Consider the following 13834-nt stretch of genomic DNA (forward strand, 5'->3'; position numbering starts at 1 on the left):
AGGTGCCAGAAAATTCAGTTTCTGGTAATATGTCTTTCCCTGGCTTGCAGACTGCTTTCTCCCTGTTCCCTTTCATGAACTTTATTTTGTGTGTGTGTGTGTGCAGAGAAATCTCTGATGTCTTTTCCTGTTCTTATAAGAACACTAGTCCTACCAGGTAAGGGTTCTACCCTTATGATCTCATTTAACCTTCATTACCTAAAAGCCCTATCTTCATATACAGTCACTTTGAGGGTTTAGGCATATGAATTTGAGGAGAACACTATTCAGTTCATAACGAATGGTTTTACTCTTCTTATAAAAGGAGGATGCATTTTCTATTGAGTAGGTAATAATCAATAGAAATTATTGAAAAATATGAAAGGATTGTGTAGCCATATTACAGTTTGACTACATTTCAAAGCAAGACAGCAGCATGGCAGTGGGAATTCATATAAAGGCCAGAGGTTAAATAGATTTGAAAACTGGAATAGTCGACATAAACAAGAATGTCCAAGAGTATGGGGAAGATGTGAGCAGGAGAAAATACTGTTAATGTGGGCTTCTTCAAAATGGTTGGCCATTGGATTTAAACTAATGCTTCCCTAAATTTTTTCATGTCAATGGCAGGAAAATGACAAAGCAATGACAATTTTTGTAGCATTTTGAGGCATCTATATGGGTCTTGGTGGAAAAATTTCATATTAGCAATTTTATATTTTAGTAACATATACTTAGGGAAAATAATGAATAGAAAATACTACAGAAGATATTACTTTTGAATTTGTTTGCAATTCTAAATAAAATCCTTTAAAATATCTTAATGAAAAATTTCAGTTTGTTTTCTGAGCATATCATTTTTAATATCAGAATTTTTCCCTTTAGAATAGCCATATGCCATTATTGATTAAGACTTTTAAGTGGTGATACATTAGAATAGCCATATGCCATTATTGATTAAGACTTTCAAGTGGTGATACATTAAAATTCTTGATAGTCATTATTGATATAATAAGTAAGTATATAATAAAAATTGAAATAGAATTTTTAGGACATTTGTAGGAATTGAAATCAGTTTCAAAAATGATTTTTAAAAGTTTTTTTTCATTGGCAAATGTAATATTGGACCTTTTCTGAGATAGTAAAGAGATTCTAATCCAGTTAAACTTTTCCAGACCAAGAATTTAAATGCATTTGCATCGTTAGAAGAATCTTCCTGTCGCTAGCTTGGTGGCTGCAGAAAGGACAAATTATCCCTGACTTATTTAGGAGGACATTTTGGGATGCAGTCGCCATCTATACCTGCCCACAGTTTTGCCCGACCTCTTCACTCCAGCATCCTGGAGCCTGGGCTGTATTACCTGATTTACTGGAACACAAACTCCTTCAACAGCTTCCTGGGTCACTTGTGGGGAATGGGCAGTGACTGAGTGCTGAAACACTTGAGGGTGTCCAAGGGATAGAACACATCCTTGTCCATGCTCATCATTGTGTGACAGAATGGGAGGCACCAAGGGTTACTCATTTTTTCTGGGCAGCACTTGAGTTGCCTCCTGAAGAGCCCCAGAGAAGGCTGCTATCTGCCAGGGGTTACCAAATAGAGTCGTGGCTGATCCAGGCCCCACCATGCTTCTTGAAGATTAAATAGAACATCATTTTAGGTAGCTCTAAGTTTTGCAAAGAGACAATTATAATAAAATCAGAAGAAGGATGATGGTTTCAAGGAACTAGGAGAAGTTGTAATGAGGAAAAAGAATAGGTTCATTCTACTCAGAGCTTACATTCTAAAAATTCTGTCCATGTCCCCACCTTTGTGCTTATAATATAAAAAACACAAAATGATATATTTATTTAGACCAGTGGATCATCCAACTCAATCCTTTTTGTATACTAGCACCAAGAAATATTTTATAGGAAAACATAATTCTTTCCAAGCAAGGAATAATACCAAATTTGCTTACTTAAAAAAAAAAAACTATCTATTATAGATAAGTCATCTGTGTATTTGTGTCAGTCTTCTTGAATATAATGTAGTACTCTTCTGGTAGTAGCCAGTATATATTTTAAACAGCTTTATTGAGATATGATTTGCATACTATGCAATTCATCCTTGTAAAGTGTATAATTTCATGATTTTTCATATGTTCACAGAGATGTGCAACTGTTACCACATTCAATTTTAGAACATTTTCTTCACCTCAGGAAATAACTCTGTAACCTTTAGCTATTATCACCCTCCTCCCCCATAACTTTCTTAGCTCTAAGCAACCAGTAATTTACCTTCTGCCTCTAGAGACTGCCTATTCTGGTCTTTCATATGAATGGGATCATATAATATGGAGGCTTTTGTGACTAACTTTTTCCACTTAGCATAATGTTTTTTTAAGATTCATCTAAGTTGTACCAAAAGGCTTCTCTGGTGGCTCAGACAGTAAAGAATCTGTCTAACGCACTGTCTAATGTCTATTGCACTAATGCAATACAGGAGTGAAAGTCGCTCAGATGTGTCTGACTCTTTGCAACCCCATGGACTCTAGTCTATGGAATTCTCCAGGTCAGAATACTGGAGTGGATAGCCATCCCCTTCTCCAGGGGATCTTCCCAACCCAGGGATGGAACCTAGATCTCCCACATAGCAGGGAGATTCTTTACTAGCTGAGCCACTAGAGAAGCCCAAGAATACTGGAGCAGGTTGCCTATCCCTTCACCCATGGATCTTCCTGACACAGGAATTGAACCAGTGTCTCCTGCATTGTAGCCCGATTCTTTATCAGCTGAGCTACCAGTGAATCCCACAATACAGGAGACCCGAGTTTAATCCTTGGGTTGAGAAGATCCCCTGGAGAAGGGAATGGCAACCCACTCCAAAATTCTTGCCTGGGAAATCTCATGAACAGAAGAACCTAGCAGGGTACAGTCCACGCAGTCACAAAGAGTTAGAGATGACTGAGCAACTAACACTTTTCAAGCTGTACCCCAAAATGTACAAACTACCATACACTTGTGCTCACTTCACATGCTGGCAAGGGTATGCTCAAAATCCTTCAAGCTAGGCTTCAGTAGTACTTAAACAGAGAATTTCAAGATGTATAATCTAGGTTTAGAAAAGGCAGAGGAACCAGAGATCAAATTGTCAACATTCCTTGGAACACAGAGAGAGCAAGGGAGTTCCAGAAAAACATCTACTTCTGTTTCACTGACCATGCTAAAGCCTTTGTGTAGATCACAGCAAACTGGGGAAAAATTATTGAGAAGATCGGAGTACCAGACCACCTCAGAAGACCACCACCCCTCTTCTGAGAACCCTGTATGTGGGTCAAGAAGCAACAGTTAGAACTGAACATGGAACAATAGACTGCTTCAAAATTGGAAAAGGAGTCCAACAAGGATGTATATGTCACCCTGCTTGTTTAACTTCTATGCAGAGTACATCACGTGAAATACAAGGCTGGATGACTCACGGCTGGAATCAAGATTGCTGGGATAAATATTAACAGACTCATATATGCAGATGATACCACTCTAATGGCAGAAAGTGAAGAGGAGCTAAAGAGCCTCTTGATGAGAGTGAAAGAGGAAAGTGAAAAAGCTGGTGTGAAAATAACATTCAAAACACTAAGATCATGGCATCTGGTCCCTTCACTTCATGACAAATAGAAGGGGAAAAAGTGGAAGCAGTGACATATTTTATTTTCTTGGGCTCCAAAATCGCTCAAGATGGTGACTGCAGCCATGAAATGGAAAGACTCTTGCTTCTTGGATGAAAAGCTATGACAAAGCATATTCAAAAGCAGAGATTGCTTTCTTACAAAGGTTCATATACAGTCAAAGCTATGGTTTTTCCAGTAGTCACGTACAGATATGAGAGCTGGACTATACAGAAGACAGAGAGCTGAAGAATCGATGCTTTTGAATTGTGGTTCTGGAGAAGATTTTTGAGCATCACTTGGACCACAAGGAGATGAAATCAGTCAATCCTAAAGGAAATCAACCTTGAATATTTATTGAAAGGATTGTTGCTGAACAATCACTTTGACCACCTGATTTGACTCATTGGAAAAGACCCTGATGTTGGGAAAGATTGAAAGCAAAAGGAGAAGGGAGTGGCACAGGATGATATGGTTAGATATCATCACTGACTCAATGGACATGAATCTGAGCAAACTCCGGGAGATAGTGGAGGACAGAGGAGCTGGCTTGCTTCAGTCCGTGAGGTTGTAAAGAGTCAGACATGACTTAGCAGCTTGGCAACAACAACAAGCTGTACTATATATCAGTACTTCTTTTTATGGCCAAATAATATTTCATTGTATGCATATACTACATTTTATTTCTGTATTTGTCCACTGGCTGATATTTGGGTTTCCCCCAACATTTTGTCTACTATGATTAATGCAGCTGTAAGTATTCCTACACATTTTTTTGTGTTGGCATATATTTCATTGCTCTGGAGTGTACATCTAAAAGTTGAATTGCTGGGTCATGTGGTAGCTCTGTGTTTAATCATTTGAGAAACTACCAGAATGTTTTTCAAAGGACTGAAGTATTTTATATGCTCATCAACAGTGTGTGGGTGCTCTGATTTCTCTACATCCTCATCAGCCCCTGTTATTATCTGACCTATTAATTCTTCTGCCATCTCAATTGGTGTGAAGTGGTATCTCATTTTGTTTTCGATTTGCAACTTTCTGTTGACTAATGATATTGAGAATCTTTCCATATGCTTATTGGCTAGAGAAATGCTCATTTAAAAAATTGGATTCTCTCTCTCTCTTTTTTTAAATGAGCTGTAATAATTCTTTACATAACCTAGATATAAGGTCCTTATCACATATATGATTTAAAAGTATTTTCTTTCATTGTATTATATGTGTTGTGTTTTTTACTTTATTAATGGTGTCTTTTGAAGCACAAAAATTTTAAATTTTGAACTTCCCTGGTGGTCCAGTGGCTAAGACTCCACATTCACAATGCAGGAGGCCCCAGTTTGATCTCTGGTCAGGAACTAGATCCCCCATGCTGCAACTAAGAGCTCGAATGCCACAACTAAAGATCCCCCATGCGACCCCATGCCATAACTGAGATCGAAGATCCCATGTGCCACAGCTAAGACCTGGTGCAGCCAAGTAAATAAATAAATATTTAAAAATCCTTTGAATTTTAATGAAGTTGTTTATTTTTTTCTTCTGTTGCTCATGATTTTAGTGTCATATTTAAGAATTCTTTGTCAAATACTGTGTTTTCTATGAAATTTATAGTTTTAGTGTTACATTTAAGGACTTTGATCCAGTTTGAATTGTTTGGTATCTGTTGTGAGGTAAAGATGTTTTGACCACCTACTATTTCTAGTTGGTGAGGGAGGTATCCTCTATCATAAATAGTATGAGATGGTTGAACACATGATATCTAGCCCTGGACAGATGAAATCCAATAGAAGATTATTAATTAATCATGCTTGCAGCCGCAGGGAGGACACAGCATATCATACAGGGCCACATGGGGGTTGCACTTGAGAATAGTAAGGATAAGCAGAGGCTGTGGGAGCCAGACTTTGGAATATCCAGAGGATGAGGTGATCCCTGGCTCCCACGGGAGATCATTGGCTTGTTTGTGATTGGCTTGTTTAAATTTCATGGACTGGCAAGGAGATAAAACCCATTAGACTGAGGATGGAGGGTGTTGTACTTGGTGCAGGTGACAGAGAAACTAGTCAGATGGGAAACCTTTCCTGCAGGGTGGGGGGCATCACTCACAAGAACAAGGAATCTTACATTTAAGACTTTGGGGCCCTGCAAGGCTCAAATGCAGGACAGGAAATGTTAGACTTTGTAATGTGCTGTGCTTAGTCGCTCAGTCGTGTCTGACACTTTGCGACCCCATGGACTCTAGCCCGTCAGGCTCCTCTGTCTGGGGTGGGTTGACATGCCCTCCACTAGGGGATCTTCCCAACCCAGGGTTGGAACCCAGGTCTCCTGCATTGCATGTGGGATTCTTTACCATCTGAGCCACCAGGCAAGCCCAGGAATACTGGAATGGGTAGCTTATCCCTTCTCCAGGGGGTCTTCTTGACCCAGGAATCAAACCAGGGTCTCCTTCATTGCAGGCAGATTCTTTACCAGTTGAGCTATCAGGGAAGCCCAGATTTTGTAATACCAGAAGACAATTCTTTTGTATGTGGCCATCCAGTTGTCCCAACACCATTTGTTGAAAAAATTATTCATTCCCCATTGAATGGTCTTGGCAACCTTGTTGAAAATCAATTGACCCACAGATGTATGTGTTCAGTTCTGGATTCTCAGTTCTAGTCCAGTGATCTGTCAGTATATATCTTTTTCTAGTACCACACCGTATTGGTTAAGAAGCAGAGACATTTGTCAACAAAGCTTCGTTTAGTCAAGGCTATGGTTTTTCCAGTAGTCATGTATGGATGTGAGAGAGTTGGAGTATAAAGAAAGCTGAGCACAGAAGAATTGATGCTTTTGAACTGTGGTGTTGGAGAAGACTCTTGAGAGTCCCTTGGACTGCAAGGAGATCCAACCAGTCCATTCTAAAGGAGATCAGTCCTGGGTGCTCATTGGAGGGACTAATGTTGAAGCTAAAACTCCAATACTTCAGCCACCTGATGCTAAGAGCTGACTCATTTGAAAAGACACTGATGCTGGGAAAGATTGAGAGCAAGAGGAGAAGGGGACGACAGAGGATGAGATGGTTGGATGGCATCACTGACTCAATGAACATGAGTTTGAGTAAACTCTGGGAGTTGGTGATGGACAGGGAGGCCTGGCGTGCTGTGGTTCATGGGATCTCAAAGAGTTGGACACAACTGAGCGAGTGAACTGACTGACTGTCTTGATTTCCATTGCTTTGTAGTACATTTGGAAATTGGGAAGTGTGAGTTTTCTACTTTTTCTTATTTTCCAGGATTGGAAATATTTTCTTCATTCAACTTTAGAGTTAAGTGATTTTGGAAAAACTGGTGCTAGCTTTATGAAACCAGATTTAGTATAAGACTAGTTAACCATGTTAACTGAAAAAGAGAAAAGAGCAGCCCATGTAACACTTGGTTTATTATTTTTTAAAAATTATTTTAACATTGTAATGAGATTTGAGTACAAAATACATAGATCATATAGTTAAGTTACATTATTAACTTCTTTAGTATTTTGTTGAAATAATGTTTATACCTGATATTTTATATAAAATAAAAATTTCACTATACTTACTATGTAAATTAGCCCCAAACAATTTGGCTGTTACCTTTAGCTATAAACAGATATGACAAATTCAAGCTGATTTGGGAAATTATTTAATCAGTTAGAGACAAAATGTGTGCAAATGAAAATGAAATGTCATGTCTTACAAATCAATTTCAAGCTGAAATAATTTAATTTCTACATACAATTGGAGTTTTCCATACATATTAACAATGTAGTCAAAGCTACATTTTTATCTTTATATCACTATGATGTTTTTCAAGGATATGTTAATGCGAGTTACAGAAAATGAGACTGCATGTATAAAATTCACCAGAATGAAACTTTGAAGGAAAAAACACAAGTTATCTATTTTTTCCTTTAGGTTTATTGTATATTTATATTTAATATATGGACTTCACATTTAAATGACATTTACAAAAAATAAAAGCTAACATTTGTATGTTCCTCACAATGGGCTGGCCTTGTGCTTTATGTACTTTTTAATCTTTAAATTAGCCTATAAGTTAGGCACTCTCATTATCATGCCAGTTTTATAATAAAGAAACAGAGGCTTAGAAAATGTAAATAACCTGCTTGTGATTATACTGCTGCTGCTGCTGCTGCTGCTGCTGCTGCTAAATCACTTCAGTCGTGTCCGACTCTGTGCGACCCCATAGACGGCAGCCCACCAGGCTCTCCGTCCCTGGGATTCTCCAGGCAAGAACACTGGAGTGGATTGCCATTTCCTTCTCCAATGCATGAAAGTGAAAAGTGAAAGGGAAGTTGCTCAGTCATGTCTGACTCTTTGCGACCCCATGGACTGCAGTCTACCAGGCTCCTCAGTCCATGGGATTTTCTAGGCAAGAGTACTGGAGTGGGGTGCCATCGCCTTCTCCAGATTATACTGCTAATGATTGGTAAAGTTGAAATGAATCAATCTGTCTTTCTGACTCTAAGACTCATATTCTTATAAGACATGCTGTACTACTCCTGCTGCCTCTCATAATATTCTCATATTTAACTAAATTCTGGAGAACTGTATAACTAATAAAGGAAATACAAATAAAGCAAAAAACATTTCAGATTAATACTGTTCTTTCATATGGAAATTTTATATGACTTTTCCCAGTGTACACTTCAAAATCTCAACAGAGGTTTGAACAAGATGTCTTGATTTAAATTTGCCCTAAGAATACTGAGAAGTTTGATGGGATTCAGTTCAGTTCAGTCGCTCAGTCGTGTTCGACTCTTTGTGACCCCATGAATCGCAGCACTCCAGGCCTCCCTGTCCATCACCAACTCCTGGACTTCACTCAGACTCACGTCCATCAAGTCAGTGATGCCATGCAGCCATCTCATCCTCTGTTGCCCCCTTCTCCTCCTGCCCCCAATCCCTCCCAGCATCAGAGTCTTTTCCAATGAGTCAACTTTTCGCATGAGGTGGCCAAAATACTGGAGTTTCAGCTTCAGCATCATTCCTTCCAAAGAAATCCCAGGGCTGATCTCCTTCAGAATGGACTGGTTGGATCTTCTTGCAGTCCAAGTGACTCCCAAGAGTTTTCTCCAACACCAAAGTTCAAAAGCATCAATTCTCCAGCACTCGGCCTTCTTCACAGTCCAACTCTCACATCCATACATGACCACAGGAAAAACCATAGCCTTAACTAGATGGACCTTTGTTGGCAAAGTAACGTCTCTGCTTTTGAATATACTATCTAGGTTGATCATAACTTTTCTTCCAAGGAGTAAGCGTCTTTTAATTTCATGGCTGCAGTCACCATCTGCAGTGACCTTGGGGCCCAAAAAAATAGTCTGACACTGTTTCCCCATCAAAAATTAGTAGAAAACAATTAATTGTCCATTTAAGTCCAGAAACTTTTTTTAAAATAAAAATCTGGCTTAAAAAAGAGATAGCTTGAATTGACGTAGAAGAAGACTTCAGGCTTTCTTTTTAAAATTAATTCTTTATTTCACTGAAGTACAGTTGATTTACAATATTATATTAATTTCAGGTGTACAACATAGCGATGTTGAATATTTTTGTAGGTTTCACTCATTTAAAGTTGGTGTAAAGTATAGGCTACATTCCCTATGCTGTACAATATGTCCTTGTAGTTTATTTTTATGCATGCTAGTTTGTGCCTCTTTATCCCCTACCCTTATCTTGCCCATGCCCTCTTCCCTCTCCCACTGATATCCATTAGTTAGATCTCTATATCTGTGAGTCAGAAGCAGACTGTTTCTTTGTTCTGGAAAAAAACTGCCACGGGCCATTTTGTTACACAAAGCTACCAAGGAAATTAGAGGAGTTTGGGAATCTGTGGCTCTAAGGGGCTAAACTGTCCTTTATGGTTTGTGTAAATCAAGGTTTGTCTAGGAATAGGTATATCTGCATTTCTGCAGAAAGTGTTTCCTTTGGAGAAGAGTTTATTTTTCTGTATATGTCATCAAGCAGATCTATGCCTGCTAACTGGTTTGCTGCAATTATGTACTTGCTTTAGCAGCAGCTCACAGGCAATCTGCTCCTGAGGACAGGAAAAGTCAGTTCATTGAACAAATACCTATAGAGTATCATTTGTGGATCAGATACTGTGGAAGGTGCCAGAATACAGAAGGAAAAGTAATACAAAAATCCATGTAGCCTCTGTTCTAGTAGAGGAAGGCAGATAACAGTGGTAAGTAAAATGTGCTGTGTATCACATGTTGAGAAATGCTCTGGAGAAAAGCAAAGTGGAACAGAGAGTGGGGAGTGTGTTAGATGGATTGACAATGCTGTTTACGTGGAACACATGGAGCACACATGGACGCTCAGTCACGTCGACTCTTTGCAGCTATGGACTGTAGCCCACTTGGCTCCTCTGTGCATGTTGATTTCCCAGGCAAGAATACTGGAGTGGATTGCCATTTTCTACTGCAGGGGATCTTCTGGACACAGGGATCCAGCCCATGTCTCTTGCATCTCCTGCATTGACAGGTGGATTCTTTACAACTGAATCACCTGGGAAGCCATTGTTTAAACATATTTGTTTAGAAATTGCTTTAAACTTACAGAAAAAAAAGATACAAGAAACTACTGTTTATACGAACCATTTTAGAGGAAGTGGCTATCACTCCTGAACAACTTTGTCCTACACAACCATAACAGAGCCATAAGAATTAGGATATTAGCATCCATCCTTTACTGCCATCTGATCTCGTTTCATCAGTTGTCCTCGTAATGTTCTTTATGCAATAGGACTCTTATCTAGGATCACATATTACATTTGGTTGTCATGTCTTTTTAGTGTCCTTCAATCAAAAACAGTTTTTTATTGATGGGGGAATCCTTTCACAATGTATATGTATATCAAATTATTATGTTGCACACTTTAAATATCTTAGAATTTTATTTGTCAAGTGTATTTCAATAAAGCTTGGAAAAAGCACAGTTTTTTGATGTTTCTTTGGCTTTCAACCTTGACACTTGTGAAGATTTCTGGCCGAATATTTTGTAGAGTGTCCCTGTATATGGATTTATCTGATGATTCCTGATGATTAGATTCCAATTATACATTTTTGGTAAAATGCAATGTAAGTAAAGTTGTGTTCTTATTTTATCCTGTCAAGTGATAGGTGATTTCAGTTTGTCTCATAATTGATAACGTTAACTTTGATCACTTCATTAAGGAGTCAGGCAGCACCACTGTAAAATTACTCTTTTTCCTTTTGTAATTAAAAAAGCATTTTATGGGCAGGTATTTTTAGCGTATGTAAATATCCCATTTTGCATTGACTTTCACCCACTAGATTTAGCATCTGTCTATATTTCTTGCTTGATTACTACTGTGATGGTCCATGAGTTTCACTGCATTTATTAGTCATCATTCTACTATAGAGAAAATCTTTCCCTTCTCTCCATTTATTTGTTATCTTTAACTTCATATCAAGGTGAACTCATGAATTTTGTTTTATTCATCAGTTTGTATTTTTTTAGCATTGTTATTTAATTTCTTGCTCAAATTTTCCCAGATTTGGCCAGTGGGGTCCCTTTCAAGCTGACATCCATGACAAAACCTCATCTTTGAGCACTTTCTTTCTCTCTGGCATGTTAGATGCTTCAGGTTTATCTTGTAATTTCTCTGCCCTGCCCTGTAATCAGTCACTTTTAAAGATCCCTGGACCCTGTAAGTGGAAAATGACATTGAATATTTGGAAACTAAGATCTGAGTGCTAGATATGCTTGTGGCTAATAAGAGTTTGCTGCCTCTAGATCTTTTTAATGGACAGAGCTGGGATTATATGTATGATTATACACACACATACGTATACACGTTTACATACATGTTTATTTCTATATCTAATTACTGAAAGCATGAGTTAATATTAGCTTCCAGCTGCAGTCCAACACCACAGTTCATTTTAGTTTTCTCCTTTTCCATATTTGTAAATCCCTTCTTCCTCAGTAGAAACTTGGCTGCCATTACCTTTCACATGTTTTTGTATTAGATCACTTCTTGCTGAATATAACCAGTTTCCTGATGCTGCTACCAGCCCTCACTTCCTCATGGCTGAACTCTTCACTCTCTTCTAATTTTTTTCCTTTTTAGATCTTGACATCTGACTTCAAGCTTCCTCTGACAGTGGCCCATTCATTAATGCCCTCCTCATCCCATTGATTCTTATGTATTGCACAGGTCTGCTGCCCCTTAACTCTACCCTGCATGAATGTTTAATTTTCTGGGCTTTGGAGTAAATTATTTAGGAAGGCAGGAAGAGTACTAGGTTGCCATTTTTGATGGAATGGTCAGGAAACACCTTGCTAAGAAGATTAAATTTGAGGGATGGTTTGAAGTTGGTGAGGGAGTGAGTCCTATGGGTATTTGCAGAAGAGTATTCCAGGCAGCAGTAGTAACATGTGCAAAGGTCCTGAGGCACAAAGATATCCAGTGAGTCAAAGGCAAGGAGGCCACCATCACTGAAGCAAATGAGCAAAGGAGAGAGTGATAAATCAGGCCAGAGAGGTATCAGGAGGCCAGGTTCTGTAGGACTTTGTGGACCAATGCAGTTTTGGCTCTTTTCTAAGTGAGCTGGAGTGCTGTAGGAGTGCTTTGAGCAACTGAGCAATGTATTTGACTTTGGCTTTAAAAGGTGACATTGGTTCCTATGTTGAGAATAAACTGTGTGTATGTGAGTGGTGATGAGGAGGTGGAGGGAGATGGAAGTTGAAAGCAAGGAAAACAGCCAAAAATATTCTTAGGATGATGAGAAGAGAAATTAGCTATGGAGGTCATGCAAAATAGTCAGACTCTGGATATATTTTGAAGGGAAAACTGATGGGATTTGTGATGGGTTAGATATAGAGCTTTGTATAAAAGATATATAGATAAAAGATAGATAACAAATACTTAATTACTGAAATGTAAACTTAAGGAAGTCAGAGATGAGAGTTAGACTATAAAGAAAGCTGAGTGCCGAAGAACTGATGCTTTTGAACTGTGGTGTTGGAGGGGACTCTTGAGAGTCCCTTGGACTGCAGGAGATCCAACCAGTCCATCCTAAAGGAGATCAGTCCTGGGTGTTCCTTGGAAGGACTGATGTTGAAGCTGAAACTCCAATACTTTGGCCACCTGATGCGAAGAGCTGACTCACTTGAAAAGACCCTGATGCTGGGAAAGATTGAAGGTGGGAGAAGGAGATGACAGAGGATGAGATGGTTGGATGGCATTACCGACTCAATGGGCATGAGTTTGGGTGAACTCCGGGAGTTGGTGATGGACAGGGAGGCCTGGAGTGCTGCAGTCCATGGGGTCGCAAAGAGTCAGACACAACTGAGCGACTGAACTGAACTGAATTGTACTTAAAACGTTTTAGTTTATTTTCTCTTTCATGAAAAATCTGCACAGTCACCTCAGATACAGTCACTGTAGAATCTTTAATCCTTCTGTTGTCCAATCTCCAGTTCACTTTTTGCCAGCACCAACAATGGCCTTTGCAGTCCCCCTGACTTTCGGCATTCTGTTCTTGTGGGTTTTTTTTGCTGTTTTCTTGAGCTTTTTTCTTCTCATATAGGCCATGTCTTGCAAGCCTGTGCTTGGGCTCATTCTTCTTTGCATAATCCAAGGAATGGTAAATCATGCCAAAGCCAGTTGTCTTGCCACCACCAAAATGGATTCTGAATCCAAATACAAAGATGACATCTGGTGTGGTCTTGACATTTTGGCCAGTTTTTCCCCAAATTTCTGTTTTACGTACTGTTGCCTTTCCAGGGTGAAAAACATTGGTGACCATTTGTTTCCACTGAAGCAGTTGGTTGGTCATGAACTTCCTGGTCGGGATAGTTACTGTGTCTTTCATGATGGCAGCTGATCTTCAAGCAACCAGGGAGGAAAAGAGTGGAGTCAGGGATTTTTGTTTTTGATCAGTTTTCCTTACTGTTATAGCCCCAGCTCCTAGAACTATACTTGGCATGTATCAAATATTCAACAATTGTTGAATGAAAAAAAAAAAAAGTAAACAGGCATCATAATCTTCATACTTGTTGAGGAATTTGCATCTTTTCTTTTAATGGGGTGTGTGGAAATTACCACTAAAAAATATTGGGAAACCTGTATTTAGTCAACTGATAAAATGTGACATGAGTACAATGAAAAGGACTCAAGAGGGCCAATAAAATTATACTT

The 13834-nt window shown here is 38.9% G+C and overlaps 1 pseudogene; it reads right to left on the reverse strand.

Moving 5' to 3' along the window:
* LOC102173154 lies at window positions 13084-13508 on the reverse strand (annotated as a pseudogene).

Source organism: Capra hircus, chromosome 4, assembly GCF_001704415.2.
Source record: "Capra hircus breed San Clemente chromosome 4, ASM170441v1, whole genome shotgun sequence".
Classification (NCBI taxonomy): Eukaryota; Metazoa; Chordata; class Mammalia; order Artiodactyla; family Bovidae; genus Capra; species Capra hircus.